Source organism: Macaca thibetana, chromosome 17 (genome assembly GCF_024542745.1).
Source record: "Macaca thibetana thibetana isolate TM-01 chromosome 17, ASM2454274v1, whole genome shotgun sequence".
In the NCBI taxonomy this organism is placed as follows: domain Eukaryota; kingdom Metazoa; phylum Chordata; class Mammalia; order Primates; family Cercopithecidae; genus Macaca; species Macaca thibetana.
Window position 1 is genome coordinate 13,070,872 of NC_065594.1, and position 15,040 is coordinate 13,085,911.

The following is a 15,040-nucleotide window of genomic DNA, read 5'->3' on the forward strand; positions in this document are numbered from 1 at the left end:
GTAATCTCTAGCAAATTCACTAATTTTTAACATTTTGTCCCATTTGCTTTAGCATTCTATTTCTCAATGTTTTTATCATCATTTTTGGGCCACTCCTCTTTACCTTTTAATACTTCAGTATGTATTTCCTAAGAACAAGGCTATTTGTTTGTATAACCAGTGTTCAGCTGTCAAATTCAGAAAATGTAATGCTGATATATTTTTTATCTATTGTAGAGTCAATACTCCAATTTGGCAACTGTCTCCAAATGTACTTTATAATGTATTTTTCCGTACAAGATTCAGTCTAAGATGTAAAATTGCATTTAGTTGGTGATGTATTTTTGTTCTCCTTTATTCTGAAACAAAATCTCAGCCTTTGTTTATTTTTAATGACATTGATGCTTTTGGAGAATATATGCCAGATGTTTTATAGAATGTCTCTCGATTTGGGTTTGTATGATAGTTCCTGTATTTTGCTGTAATGTGACATAAGTGATATATTGCATCCATCTTGGGATTCATGTTCAAACACAGGAGGCGTTTGCTCCTCATTGGTGATGTTAACTTTGATCACTTGGTTAGGGTATTGATTGTCCCATTGTTCCACTGTACCATTACTAATCTTCTTCTGTAATTAATAAGTAATTCATGGGGAGATGCTTGAGATTGTGTTTTCCACCTAGATTTAGCATCCACTGGTGATTCCTGTCTCAATCAGTTTTAACAATGGTGTTTGCAAGATACTGATGTTTCTACTTCAATAACACCTTCAATATTTATTAGTCAAAATTACGTTGCAAAAAAGAGCTTTCCCTTCTCTTTCTTTCATTCATTCATTATCAGTATCATCTCATGGGCTCTTATTTTATTCAATGAATTGCAACTTGCCACTATTGATATCTGTTTTGTTGCTCAAATTTCCCCAGATTTGGCAAGCAGCAGCCCTTTCCATCTTTCCTCTATGTCTCTTTTTGTAAAGGGATTTATTTGTATACAAGAAAACTCTCCCATAAACAGGGTACCCATCACGACAATCAAGATTGGAACAGTTCTCTCATCCTGTAATGTTTCCGTGTTCCTTGCAACGAATTCTCTTCCCGGAAAGCTGACGCTGCCGACCTCTGATCTGTTTCTGTCACTCCAGTTTGGCCTTTTTCTAGAGTTTCATATAAGTGAAATTGTAGGATATGTAGTCTTGGCATTAACTCAACTTGATGAGGATTTTGTTTTGAAAAATTTATTGCTGGATTTGCTAACAGTTTGTTTAGAATTTTTACATGCAGATTAATGAGTGAGATTGTATCATAACTTTCCTTTCTCATACTGTCTTTGCCAGGTTTTGAGATCAAGGTTACCATAATCTCATAAAATGATTTACAAAGGATTCCTTTTAAAAATTTCCTAAAAGAATGTGTAAAATATTAGAATAATTCATTCCTTAAAAGGTGGGAAGGACTCACAGCTTGATGCTTTCCTTGTGGGAAGGTTTTAAACTACTGACTTAATTTATCTAATTATTATAAGATTCTTCAGGCTTTTTATTTCTTTTTGAGCCTGATTTGGCCTAGTTATTCCTGCTAGGCCTCTGATCTTTTAATTGAGCTTTAAAATTTAATGACACATAGTTGTTCACAGTATTCTTTCTGAATTTTATAATCCCTTCTACCTCTGTAATTATGTCCTCTTTTTAAAGATTCCCAGTATGGCTTATTTATACCAATTTTTTATAAATTTTTGTCATAAATTTATAATTTTTCATTAAAAATATTACTACATATATTACTACATATATTAGTCAATATAGTAACACATATATTAGTCAATACATTAATACATATATTGAATGTATTAGTCCTCTTTTTTGTATGTCCGTTTTCCATCTGGAACCATATGGGGAGAATACATTTTCCTTGAAGGGTCTTTCTTTCTGGGATGTAGGTTTTTTTCCTGGCCTATTTTTTCACAGTAGTATAGTCAGCTTCGTGGCTCCCGACCCACATGTTCCCAATGCACATCTCACCTCTAGCTTCTCCACTTTGAGGGGCACCTGTCTTGGTTTCACCCCAGCCCTCCTGAAATGGCTCATCTCCCAAGCTCTCCTCTTGCCCTGAGGACAGAAACAGATTCGATTTAGGAGGTTATTACTCACTCATTTGCTTTCAGCTCGTTTTTCTTTCTTTTTTTTTTTTTTTTCCTTGTAGGTGTTTTATACGCTGTCTTGCAAACTCATCAATAAATTTTAAAATGTGCTTCTTATAACGTATCCAGAGGATATTATAATAGAAAGGCATTTAAAAATATCAAGCCTGTGTGCTGCGTAAAAGCTGAAGTCCATTTAATTAAAGACCAAGTCAAACTAAATAAAAATTAGAAAAGAAAAAATGATTCTATATGGTCGTGCTGCTTAAAGGAAATACAGTGTGAGCTATACATGTAGCTTTAAATTTTCTGATTGCCCCACTAAAAAGAAGAAAAAGAAATATATGAAATTAATTGTAATAATAAATAGATATTTTAAGATGTAAGTACATCATCTTTCCTTTAATTTAGAAAATGTGTTTCCATGGTTCTTTAAAGGATATATGTCATTTAATCCAATATATCCAAAATATTACCGTTTCAGTGTAATATAATTGTTAAAATATTTTACATTGTTTTGCACTATATCTGCAAGATCCAATATGTATTTGTACTTGCTGTTCAGCTCAGTTTGGACAACATTATTTTAAGTGTTCAATGTCACATGAGGTTAGTGCTACTATATTATTTAGTACAGTTCATAGCATCTTTATGAAGTTCTTATTGTATTTATCCAGCTGTTCTCTGTATCTTAATCTCTCAGATCTTTTTCTGATATCATCATTTTCTTTTGCTTTTAGAAGATGATTCTTATTTTTCTCTACATGTAAAGAGAGGAAAACAGTTCAGGAGCTTCTTTGGGATAACAATTTTAATTCACATCACACCTTGATATTGTAAAAATATTCCTAATTGTTCCAACAACTCTGCCTTCTTAAAGTCTACTTCAAACAAGGAATGAGAGAGAAGCTTAACACTTTGGAAGTTTAAAAGCTTGGATTTGAAAATAAACCACCATTTTATGTGCTCAGAATTTGTATTCGTTTTGTTAAGGTGTCCAGAATAGTTCAGAATATTTGTAAGTGTTGTATTTTGGGAGATGAAAGATGATTCAGTTTTTCCATGCGAATGGAGACAAAACTATGAAATATCTTGATATTTGAAATATCTTGATGTCATAGTCAACCCTTCAAGGAAAATGTATTCTCCCCATTGGTTCCAGTTGGAAAACACACATACAATAAAAAGGACTAATGCATTCAATATATGTATTAATATATTGACTAATATATGTAGTAATGTATTGACTAATAGATGTGTTAATATATTGACTAGGCCGGGCGCGGTGGCTCAAGCCTGTAATCCCAGCACTTTGGGAGGCCGAGATGGGTGGATCACGAGGTCAGGAGGTAGAGACCATCCTGGCGAACACAGTGAAACCCCGTCTCTACTAAAAAATACAAAAAACTAGCCGGGCGAGATGGCGGGCGCCTGTAGTCCCAGCTACTCGGGAGGCTGAGGCAGGAGAATGGCCTAAACCCCGGAGGCGGAGCTTGCAGTGAGCTGAGATCCGGCCACTGCACTCCAGCCCGGGCGACAGAGCGAGACTCCGTCTCAAAACAAAACAAACAAACAAACAAAAATATATTGACTAATATATGTATTAATATATGTAGTAATATTTTTAAAGTAAAAATTATAAATTTATGACAAAAATTTATAAAAAGATAACTTTACAGTTGTGATCATACCAAATATATCTAATCATTTATTTCACTACATGTTTAAAAAGTAAATGACCTATCATATATAATGCTTACTGTGGCACTAGGCGCTGTTTAGGCCCAGGGGATAGAAGTAGCAATGATTCATTCCTGCCTTTGTGGAACATCTAGAGGTAGTTTCCTATAGATACAGACATGCATTTCAGTTTTGCAATAAGTATAATTAATGTTATCTATATATCTATCTGTGTATTTATCTATAGATACTCTCAGGTGAAATATAAACCCAAAATAGGTCATGCGCAATTTTCCCTATATAGATTAGAAATTTGGAAAATTTCTACAGGCAGACTATATTTAATCCAGGTATTGAATAATGTTCAGTCATGAAACACAAACTTTTTGTCAGTGACTCCAGAATAAGTTTAACCTATGGAGGCTGAGAAGCATTCCTAAGTGTAACCATTTAATAGCTAAATTTTGAAAATATTCACCTATTTGCTTCAGTTTCTTTTTTAGGTATAGCCATGATCATCCAGAAAATGAAGTAAAACATTTCAAAATAATTAAAGATTTTACCTTTCTTGATAAAAAGTTGATAGTTTTTTTAAAATAGCATTTTTTCTAAGTAGGGAAGATAATTCATTTTAATAATGTATTGACTAAAAATAAGTTATTCCAGATTTATGGAATAACAATGTGAAATGTTTTTCATGGTGTAGAAGGGCTGTTTCCTAGAATGTTTTTGCTTCTTAGTTCTTATTCTTCCTTTCTCAATATTTACAGATAGTCCTTTCTTTTCTCTCTCCCTCCCTTTCTTTCTTCCCAATGAGAAATCAAATTAAGTCCTTTAGTATGAAGATTGCAGCTCCTTAAGTGAATCAGATGTGTCTCAATAATAGTTCCCTTGCCTTCTTAGTAATCTTGAGTAAAAGCAAGTCACAGACATTTTTAACCAGAATGGAAAATGCATGAGAATAGAGTAAGTTGATTGTCTTTGACCTTCAGTAATTTTTAACAGCCAAGGAAAGTGGTTTGTATTCCAATTAACACCCTTCAGAAACTGCCACCAATGAATGAGAAACTGCCTGGGATACACTAAGCAAAATAATCTTTTTGTCAGAGAAAATTGAAAGCTACCAGAAAACACAGAACAGAGAGAACAGCCAGGAGACTATGACATCAAGGTATTTCAAATGTAGATTTCTTGACTGGAGAGTCATTTCAAAGGCATCTCAACCCCTTTGATCTTAACTGTGGCAGGACCAAAGTCCCATTCGGCCAGTGAGTAAGATCACTGACATGGGTCTGTTGATGTGGCTCTTTGGAGCAGCAAGAAGAGCACCGAAAAATATTCCTTCTGTGTCCACTGTGCTCAAAAAGAAAGATTGTGTATCATTTCAACCAAAATCACAGAAATTTACTAGTGGTTTGCTATTGGATTTTAAATGCCCTTTCATATACGTATTTACAATGGAAACTGTAACAATATGCAATCATTTAGCACCCAATATTCCTGAAAGTGGTCACTTGAAGGAATAATTGCATAGCCATGGCACAATTCTTCTAAAGCCAAAATACATAATTGTTCCTTGATCCCCTTCCCAAAAGACGTTGTGTGCCTCATAGACTGAACTGAGAAAAAGCATTGTGCCCAGTGGGAACTCAGGCAGGCTTGCCTGGAAGGTGCTGCTCTCTCTCCCCAATGCAGAGCAGGAAGTGAGAAGGAACGCAACTGGACAGGATAAAAATGCTAAGCAGCTTTCCAGCTCCTTCCAAGCAGGTCTTGACAGTGGACTTCATTAGTTTTATTAGAGCATCATCAATTCCCTAAATGTCACTTGGAGCTCTATTCAAATATCAGCAAAGAAACATAATCCAAAGACAAACATATCTTGTTTGGTGATTATTCAGTGTTTATAAATATTCACATCCTGGCTCTTCTCCAGGGAAAATATTAAAAGTGTGGAGAACTGATGATTCTTGATCCTGATCAGTCATTTATCTGTTGGGAACTCAATTTCCTTATGTTAAAAAGAAGGGGGATGTTAAATTTAGGATTAAAGTAGCCCCTTCTAACAAAGTTCCAGCAGGTTAAGTTCTGAGACTCTAAGAAGTTAATATCTTAGGCATCAGAGTGATTCACCACACCGAGCTTGGGACCATTGTTGCCTTTCTTGCCATTCCTATAACCGAACTTCGTTTGGTTTGTGTTTTCCATGCCCTTACCACTGCTAATCTCTTATACTGTTAATTTCCTGATAGAACTCATATAATATTCTTGTAAACGATCTCATTGATTTCATTGAAACTCCCCAATTTATCCTATACACCTGCATATTCCACGGTGTCTACTTGGAACCTTAATCCCATGAGAGATTTGGTGAGAGAAAAATCCAAAGGTTTCTTCATGAAATGGGCTTGGGAAAAGTTGCATGTTCTTTTTCCTGGAGAAACAAAACAAAGATAGGGAAGTTAAAGATTTTTGAGAAGTCTTAAAAATTGTTAAGTATGCTTACCCTTCCAAAGTTTTCCAAAGTTTATTTGGCTGGAAATAATTTTGAGTCATGACTTTTAATATACAAAGTTCCCTAGAAATTTTCTTTGCAAAACATTGCTATATGTTTGTGTTAAAGTGATAATTCTAAGATGTAAATTGAATATGTCCCAGTTGTGCTTAAATATTACATTGACCATCTATTCCCTATAAGATCAAGTTCAAAACTACCCAGCAGGGATACAAGGCCCTTCATGCTTTTGTCCCCAGTTACATGTCAAGCTAATTTCCAAACTTTTCCTGACACATACTTCACCTGTTTTCAAAGCATACTCTGCTCTCCAAGACCTCCTATGTGATACTTTTTGTCTGTATTCCCCTTTCTACCTTATCCAAATACAAAATCCATACTCAGCCTTTAGATACAGCTCAAGCATTAGCTCCTCTTGGAAGATTTCCCTGGCCAGCACACCTAGCCAACCCACAATCTGCAAGATTTCTGTGCTTTCCTCCAGGACTGTGGAACACCCTGTGTCTGAGTGTCTACTTGTATAGGCTGCTCGTACTATAGTTTTTGTGCATATCCTCTCTGCTGTGCTTCAAGCTTCTTGATAGTAGGGCTGTAGTATATTTGTATTAGTATCTTTTTTAAGTGGGTTAAAGGAAGACTGTAAGTAAAATTTGTTAAAAGAACAAATAAGTACATGAGGAAAATTGTCTAACAGAATTAGAATAGTAAATGGAGAGAGGTTGAATTATCTTGAATTCAATTAAAAGAGATTAGATTGACTCTAATATTCAAAAGATAGATTGAATTCTTTTAAATTCTCTTTGAAAGGGCAGAAGAAATATGTAGAAACTATTTTAGGCTATTGAATTTATTTCCTGCTTTTGGGGCTCTAATTCGTTTTCTTGTGAGCTGGTTCTATCCAGGCAAATTTATGAAAATTCTATGGGAGTTGAAGGAAACCTCACACATATTACAGTGCACTTATTCAAACATATAAACAATTACAGCACACTTTGAGGAGGGCTATGATTGGCTTTCTGCTGTGAAGTGTGATCAGCATGGTGGTCAAGAAAAGCATCCAATAGGCAGTGATGTTTATGCATAATCACAAGGTGGACTTAATTCTCCATGCCTAGAGACAAATACAAAAGCTGAAGAGGCATTTGCATCTTAGGAGAATACTGGAGAGCAATGTTGGAAATAAGATCAATGTTTCCATTAGCACAGAATCCTCAAGTAAAGTCAAAGCCAAAGCTAAAATATAGCTCTGCTGCAGCATAATGGAGTGTCTTTGCACAATACCCTTGTTTATCTTCCTGCACTAAAGTGATAAATGAATTTGTAACTGCCTTTGAGATTTCATAACTCTCAGAAGCAATGCTTTTCTTTTTAAAAATGATTTCAAAGGAAAAATAAAATATTCCAAAAATCATGTAGGCAATATTTAGAATGTTTGGGAAAACAAATGCATCTCTTCATGGTTAATTACAAAAGAAAAAAGAAGGCTTGCCTTCTATCTGTTTTCCGTCCAATACTGTTGTTTTTTTTTTTCTTCAGCAAACTGGATATAGTTCAATAAAGATAAGACCTTTAAAAAATTTATCAGTGATGAGTGTTTGGTAGGATGTGACTTAAGCACTCCTGATTGGTGATGTATGTTATTTTAGACTTAAAGATGATATTACTGAGCTACCGTTAGTCAGTCAAGCACTTTAAATCCTTTCCTGGATGGAAAAGGTTATAGCAAACCATCTGCTCAGTTGTTTTCGTGAAAAGTTAGACACTCATTTTTCTCTTTAATGAGAATGTTTTGAGCTCTGCTACATGTTAGGTATTGCATCAGAGATACATTGATGAATGAAGATGGTTCTTGATATTTACTGGAGAAAGAAAACAAATAGTAGGGTTTTGCAATACAATTGTATAATTTTATTCTAAGAGTGAAAATAGAGGACGCTATGTGAGTATGTAGCAGTGCATCTAATCCAGATTTCAGAGACACTGGGATGGGAAACATGTATCAAGGCAGCACATACCAGTAGACTAACTGACCAGCTGAGTTCAATGTCTGGTTTGTGGCTAGGTCACAAGGTCCCTCTTTATGGATTTGTTCAGCTCCTTGGTCTTGTTAGAATGATGCTAACTTTGCCTCTTATTTCAATGGCAATGTGCAATTATAGTTGCATCTGTTAATGAAGCTAGAAAGCTTTTCTTATTTTGTGTCTATGGAAATCAACATTTTAACACCTTTTGTGAGAAACTCTAGTTTACACATATTTGAAAGTCTTTTCATTTGAATAAGATACTCAACAAAAATATAAATGAAAGACCAGCATATTTTCATTGTAATGACAGCAATGCAAATTGATGGGAGTAGTGATATCTACCTCATTCTTGTTCTCTCTCTCTCTCTCTCTCTCTCTCAATCTCTCTCTCTCTCTTTCTCTTTCTTTTCTTCTGGCTTTCTTTCCCTTTTGTTTAGGACACTGAGCCATGCAGGAAGGCAGTTATGTGTTCTGGTTTACACCTTTAGATAATAAGCCCATTACAGATGAGCTTTCTTAGTCCTACTGAACAACAGTAATAAAATTTACCATTATAATCACTATTATAGTATGACTAGTTAATAAATATATTAGGTTTTTAAGCATGACATTGTCAATTGGTATGTAAAAAATGTTGAATGTTGGAAATTTTAAATGATTCATATTGATATTATTAGTATATGTTTAAAAACCATAAATGTATCATAACTGATAAGTAATGAATAGCATATTTATTATTTATTACTGAGAATAGATTTGTGGAAGTACTGTACCTCAGAAGCAGATAATAAGGGGGTATGTTTCCTATAGAGAATTTCAAAACAAGAAAGCACAAACTGACTAAAAATCAGCCTCCTTTTTATTATCACCATGGGTTGGCAATTCTAAAACAATGTCAGATAGAAGATAGTCCCCCTCCACATAGCTTTTGTTGGTTTAAGTTCCAGACAATTGCTATAGTTACTTGTGGGTACACATATATGTGTGTACACACACACACACACACAGACACACTTCAAATTAGCTCATTTTATTTTTTAGCCTTAAATAAACCTTGTGTTCTATGTGGAAGTTAATTGGGAGAACTCCTATTTTACAGAGAGTCTTTACCTTGCAGCCTCAGTGACACATGTTAACCTAGAATGGCTCTGAATCTTTTATGCTTGCTTTGGTACAACCACTGTATTTATTAGTGTCCCTACATTTAAACCACGTGTTCTACATAAACAGTAGTAGGATGAGAATTATGAAGATGCAAATAAATAAACAGAACTTGAGTTACTTCAATTCTGGCCCTTTTCCTAAAGCAATGAATCAAACAATACTATAGAAACAGAACAGAAACAAATTGTGATATATCTGTATGCTGGGATACTGTTGGAATGAAGCACTGATACACAAAACAACCTGGATTAATTTCCAAATACGCTAAAAGAAGTCATCAGAAAAGAGCAGATGCTGCGTATATTCTATGTAAATGAAATTCTAGAGAATGCAAATTAAACTATAGTTACAGAACACAGGTCAGTTATTGCCTGGGGTTAGGAGTGGGTGGAAAAGGGTGGGAGGCGGGGATTATAAAGAGGAATAAGGGAAAACTCTGGAGGTGGTGGATTACAGGTGTGTGTGTGTATATATATATATATCAAACATATCAAATCGTATACTTTAAATGTGTGCAGTCTACTCTTTGTTGATTGCACTTCAAGAAATCTGTAAAAATGCTAAGTATGCCACTGTTAAACAAATACAATAAAGCACTGATATGTTTATAAACAATTTTCCACTAATCAGGAGTTTTACTGTTTCTCAATCCTGTCTTTATCCAAATGAATCAATGGCTACACTAGATTGGATTTCAGAACTCATCTGGTCCAACAGAAAGACATTGTCCATTGGAGTGGCTGTGGGGCAGGAGGAATTGTTTTGAGTGGGGATGGCAGTTGTAGATGGTAAACTGCAACTAATTACTTGACTTTTTTTTTTCAAACCAGTACAAAATGATTTGAAGTCTCAGGCCAATTTTCAGTAAAATATCAAAGGAAAAGGCCAATGATGAAAAGATACATAATTTATAATAATCTAGCTGGACACTTACAGAAAATTCTAGGTCAATAGGGGCTTTTTTTTGCTTTCTTTATCATTTATAGCCATCATTGCAGCACTTGGGATATTGATGAAGGATATAAATTAATGTGGGATGAAATAATGCATACAGGTACAAGTTAAGACCTCCCCAGGTCCTTTTATATTTCTTTCTTTTTTGGAGGGCAGGGGTGCAGGGTCTCACTCCTGTTGCCCAGGCTAGAGTGCAGTGGTGCAATCACGGCTCATGGCAGCCTTGACTTCCCAGGCTCAGGTGATCCTCCCACCTTAGCCTCCCAAGTAGCTGGGACTACAGGCATGCCTTATCACACCCAGCAGATTCTCTGTATTTTTAGTAGAGATGGGGTTTCACCATGTTGCCCAGGCTGGTCTCAAAGTCAGAGGCTCAAGGCATCCACCCAGCTTGGCTTTCCAAAGTGCTGGGATTATAAGCACGAGCCACCATGACCAGCCCCCATGTCCTTTTTAATCCTCAGAGATCAGATGACTCAGATATACAAAGGAGAAAAAAAGCAAATAAATCACCAGGCTATAGAAGCAGAAATTCCTGTGGCCTTCCATTCTTGTCACAAGAATTGTTCTTTATTGCCCCAAATGCTCCAGCCAAAGGAAACAGGAAGTTCTGATACTATTAGGGGACCTCCTTGTATACAAATCAGTAGTGCACAAACCGACAGAACATTTCCTATCTATGAAGCAGCAGGAGAGGAAGGGCTTCTGTGACACTTGGTACAAGTGTCTCTCCTTCCCCACACTGCCCCTACCCAGGTCTAGAAAGGATCCATATATCTTGTGGCCAGCATTTCACTCTTCTTTTAGGTGATGGCTCACCTGACCTGTCTCAAACCAGGCGGGAGTTAACTCAACTCACTCGTCTCACAGTTCTGATCACTAGGGATATAATTGCCTACTCTCGTTGCATCAGTTGGCATTCCATAACAATCAAAAACAATGAACAGAATTAAACTCAGTTGGTTAAAATGTTGTCTGTATCCCATTGAGATTTATAAATGATCTCTACTTATTGGGCCCAGGTCTTAGAGTATTAAAGTGACTGAGTGACAGCATGGTGAGTCTAATTCCATTGAAAGAAGGTTTTCAATGCAGTTCCCCTCTAAACAAGAGGCACAGCATGCACCAGACACAGCCACAAGGGAAAAACACCATGGTGCTCAGGATGCAGAAAATAGGAGCAAGGGGGAAGGTATAGGCCACAGTTTGTAGTTTCTGAAGGTATAGGGCACAGTGTGTAGTTTCTGAAAGAAATGCAAGTTGTGGCAGGGCAAACAGTCTAGGATTGGCTCATTTGAATAACTGGTTGTTCTGGTGGGCTTTGAGCTATAGCGGTGGTCTGTGGGTGCCTGGCACCTGGCTCTGGGATGATCAACTCAGAGGAATATTGCCTCCTGGGGTGGGTAAACCAGATAGAGTAGGTATGGTTCTAGATTGATTAGTTTGCATATCAAAGACATACTCCTGGCTAGGTTATTTGTTATCTTTATAAATTGGCTGGTCCCAAGAAGGGCAGTCTTCCTCAGCCAGAAAGGTTTTTCAGGATGTCTCAATATGACATTATACAAAAAAATGAAAATATATACTTACAGTACACTTCAGACCAGATTTCAGTGGCTCCAGGGACCACAAACCAGCAGAATTTATAATCACTCCACACATTCAAAAATGCCATTCGAGAAAATATATCACTTCACTCTCTCGGCATTGGAAAGTTTCCTAAATAGTCCCTCAGTAATGTCGTTCAAAAGATTAAATACCATCTGAACACAATAAGGTTTTAAACTATGAGCTAGTTTTAAATTATGAACAAACACTTCAAAATTTAAGAGTAATTGGAATTCTTTTAGACACATGTCATCTTTAAAGATGAGATCCAAGTATATTGGTTTAATTCAAAATTTAAAAAAGACTAAACCATCAATTTTAAAGTTGTGTAGCAAACAGAGAAAATATCTCTTGAGAAATCAGTGCAGCTTGGTAGAGGGCGTTGCTGTGTTAGAGGTATTCTGCACTCGCTTTTATATGCTTCCTGGGTGAAGCTGTCTTGCCTACCTCTGGGCTGCTGTACTGTCCCCCATGCTCTTCCAACTCCCTTCATCCAATCAAGCTCCTCCTCGTGAAGTAGACACTCATCTCTTATGAATCAGCCCAAAGATTGAACCTTCTTTAAGAAGGCTCTCCTGATACTGACCCTACCTGTACCCAACTGTCTCCATACAATTAAACTCTCTGCCTCTGCCTTTTCTTTCCCAGTTGCCAATCATTGCAGTTTTAGCATATAGTGGCCTTCTTCCTACCTGACCGTAAGTCAGGCCCTTAATTTTATTTGGTATTTCATGACTAGCATTTTCAACAATGCTCAGTGCATTGTGATGTTTAATAAATGCATTTGGAATGGTTCTATGGAGTTGAAATACCCCCACCAGTTCCTAATGTAACTCCTTTTTCTCTCATTCAAATATTTTTAATTAAAAAAATCTTTCATTCTGAAATAATTTTAGATTTATAGAATATTGTAAAAGTAGTACAGTTTCTATATACCATTCTTTCAGCTTTTCCTGATGTTCATATCTTACATAACCATGACACAGTGATCAACAGTAAGAAATTAACACTAGTATAATATATTATTAACCAACAATATGTTATTAACCAATATTACATAGATTTTATTTGGACTTCATCAGTGTTCCATGGAAAAACTGTGTCGTTTTTCGTTTACAAAATCTAACCCAGGACACCACATTGCATTTAATTGTCTTCTCCAGTCTGTGATACTTTCTCTGTCTTTTCTTGTCTTCCATGACTTTGACACCTCTGAAGAGTACTGGACGGACTGGCTAGGTATTTTGCAGAAAGTGCCACAATGTGGATTTGTTTAATGTTTTTCTTATAATTAGATTGTAGCTGTGGGTTTGGGGGAAGAAAACCACAGAAAACATGTGGTGATCTCATCACTTAATACCAATGAATACATGATATCAATATGACTCATTTCTGGTAACATTAATCTTGATCACTTGGTTAACATGGTGACTGTCAGATTTCTCCATGGTAAAATTATTAACTAGTGTAATTCCTCCTTAATAATAGATTCTTAATAAATATTTCATTGCTTTATTCAGCAGTAGTCATTGACTTTCTATAATGGGCCAGATAGACCTGGTCTAGGTATTAGAATACAATAATTTTTAAAAGAACCCCAATTCCCTTTCTCAAATAGGAGAGGCATACAATAAATAAGATAAATAAGAAAAATATGAGGTATATAGTGACTACTATTAAGGAGAAATGCAAAGGAAGGGAGTGGGGGAGAGTTGGCATTTTAGGTGAGCTTGTCAGAGAATGCCTCCCTGAGAAGTAAAAGACTGAATATACAGATGGACAATGGTCAGACCACATAAAAAAGTAGAACTCAGGGCCACAACCTGCAGCAAGCTGCCCAGAAAAACAACCCCAGTATCTATATCTACAATAAACAGCCCAGGAAGCTTGCCTGCAACCTATGAGTCAGAGGTATAAGAAGTCAGACTACTATCTTTGATAACAATCCAGGAAGCTGAACAATAACCCCTGTAATAATCATCCCCAAATGGTTAGGACTTGATTAATAACTGACAGTTTTCCTGATTTTTCCCCCCTTCCAACGTAGGACAAATCAGAGAAAGCCAAACATGCATCTCTAACCAATCCCATAGGAAGCCCCACTTCTAGTTAGCCTGCCTACAGCTTCCCCACACCAACAGCCTCCAATCAGGGTGTATGGAAAGCCTTCCCTTTTTTCCACTACTAAGCTTTCCCACTTCTCTGCCTGCCTTTGAGTTCCTGCCAAAATGGAAGAACTCAAAGTTGATGGTGGCTAATCTCATTGCTCTAGCAAGCTCTGAGTAAATAGGTGTGGCCTATTCTAATTTGGTTGGTCTTTATTTCCATGTGAGGTGACATGTGAATAAAGTCTTGGGGCAAGGACTTGGAGCCATTATGATATGTGGGGAAGAGCATTGCAGGCAGAGAGAAAGACAAGTGCAATGACTCTGAAGTGGAAATAGTGAGCAGGACAGGTTAATGGACTGGAACAGAGGGAGAGGGAGATAGAGAGAGTAACAGGAGTAGTAGGGGAAAAGGTCAGAAGTGCAATGGGGAGAAAAGAGAGCAGATCGTGTAGGACCCTCTAGCTCATGGAAAGGGCTTTGGATGTTACTCTGCATGAGATCAGAAGCCATCAGAAGATTTTGAGCTAAGGAGTGGCATGATTTAGTTGACCTTTTAATAAGATTGCTCTTGTTGCTATGTTTTGGACAAACGACATAGACAAAAATGGAGATAACCTAAGAGGCTGTATGCTTATTCAAGCGAGAGATGATGGTTGCTTGACTAACGTGGGAGCAGTAGAGCTGGTAAGAAGTGTTCAGGCTGTGGATACATCTTGAAGACTAAGTTGTCAGAATTTTCTGATGGCTTATAATATGTGGGGTGTGCGAGAAAGATAGTGTCAGTCTTGACTACTTTTGACCTGAGCATCTAGAAGAACATGTGTGACTTTTACTGAGATGCAGAGGATTACAGGAGCAACGGTTGGGAA

The 15,040-nt window shown here is 36.5% G+C and overlaps 1 protein-coding gene across 4 annotated transcripts in view; it reads left to right on the forward strand.

Moving 5' to 3' along the window:
* RFC3 (replication factor C subunit 3) overlaps nucleotides 1-15,040 on the forward strand; it is a 666,103-nt gene that overhangs the window by 228,894 nt on the left and 422,169 nt on the right. The window lies entirely within an intron of this gene.